The following is a 2,103-nucleotide window of genomic DNA, read 5'->3' on the forward strand; positions in this document are numbered from 1 at the left end:
CACATTATGTACACTTCCCTACAATGATCCTTATAACAAGTTGAAACTGTATGTAAATGTATTTATTGCTTTGATAAAAGGAAATATGTCTTATTTATCTTAGTGTCTCCAGCACCACTGGTAACCACTAATGAAGTAATGAAAAGGTCCAATATAAATTATAGTTGTTTATGTCATAACTAGCTAGGTCTTATAAGAATGTAAAAGGATAAATACCATGTAGGACTCAATCATAGAAATAAGTCAAATAGAATGATAACTTTAGATGAGCAATAAGGACAAAATGGAAACTACAGTAGCAAGGACATGGTCAAAGACTGAAGTTCAATGATTCATTAAACCATGACATTAAACACAGACAGACTTTACACCCTTAACATAAATTTTCTCAACATACATCATAGGCCTAAATTTCAAATGCAAAACTATGAAACTCCTAGAAGATAACATGTGAGAACACCTAGATAATCTTGAGTATGGCAATGACTTTTAAAATACAATGACTTTTAAAAGTCTTTTAAAATACAATGACTTTTAAAAGACATGATCTATAAAATAAATAATCGATAAGCTGAACTTCATTAACACTAAAATCTTCTGCTCTAAAAAAACAATGTCAAGAGAATTAGAAGACAAGCCACAGATGGAGAAAATATGTGTCTTTGTAAAATATACATTTAATAAAGTGCTATTACCTAAAATATATGAAGAATACTTAAAACTCAACATTAAGGAAACAACTCAATTAAAAAATGGGCCAAAGACATTAACAGACACCTCAACAAAGAAGATATATAGATGGCAAATGAGCATACAAAAAGTTATTCCATATCATATGTTATCAGTGAAATACAAATTAAAATAACAAGATACCACTACACACCTATTAGAATGGCTGAAATCCAGAGCACTGACAATACTAAATGCTGGCGAGGATGTGGAACAACTGGAACTCTCATTTGTTGCTGGTGGGAAGGTAGTTTAGTGGTTTCTTATAAACTAAACACACTCTTACCATAAATGCAAAAACCTGCACATGGATGTTTATGGCAGCTTTATTCATAAGTGCCCAAACTTGAAACCAACCAAGATGTCCTTCAGTAGGTGAATGGATAAATAAGCTGTAACACATCTAGATAATAGAATATTATTCTGCACTAACAAGAAATGATCTATCAAACCAAGAAAGTCATGGAAGGACTTTAAATGTATAAGTGAAAGAAGCTAGGCTGAAAAGGCTACAAATTATATGATTTCAACTATATAACATTCTAGGAAAGGCAAAACTATGGGAACAGTAAAAAAAATTAGTGATTGACAGGGGTTGGAATGTGGGGAGGGATAACTAGGTGAGGATACACAGAGAATATTTAGGGCAGTAAAAGGATTCTATGTGATATTATAATGGTGGATACATGTCACTATACAACTATACATTTATCCAAACCCATTGAACGTACAACACCAAGACTGAATCCTAATGTAAACCAAGGAGTTTGAGTGATACGGAAGTGTCAATGTAGGCTTATCAATTGTAACAAATGTAGCACTCTGGTGGGTGCTGTACATAACAAGTACCAATAATATAACACTAAAATAAGCCTTACCATTGGACCCCAGGATTTGACATTTTAGACATTGTTGTACAAAATACTGTTATAGTAATTTACAACGGTTATGAATGAGCTATGCATAAAAGTTACCTTATTTTTATTAGTTCCCTTGGAAATGGCTGAAGGGATCTTTTCTTCCTTTTGGTTGGAAGTTATGTATTTGTCTTCTCCATAAAGTGAGTATAAGATGAAATGTTTCTCTGCTATACATCGCATTATCAAAACTACTCCCCTGAGTGGAGTGCAGCCCTGATCTGAGAACAGAGCTCCTTTCTCTCAGAGGAATCATTAATCAACCTGAGGACTCTATACCTTTAAAAAGCTTTTAAAATGTACACATCATCATCTTGTGTGGCTCTAGTATCTTGGAAACTATTGTCCACTTAACTGCATCTTTTCTTTCCTGAGAAAGGTGGTCTCAGAAACCATGTACTTCTCTGATGTTCCATCCTCCAAGGAATCCTCATACTTGTCTTAGTTTCTGGAGCTC

This window comes from Pteropus vampyrus, unplaced genomic scaffold (genome assembly GCF_000151845.1).
Source record: "Pteropus vampyrus isolate Shadow unplaced genomic scaffold, Pvam_2.0 Scaffold656, whole genome shotgun sequence".
Taxonomy (NCBI): domain Eukaryota; kingdom Metazoa; phylum Chordata; class Mammalia; order Chiroptera; family Pteropodidae; genus Pteropus; species Pteropus vampyrus.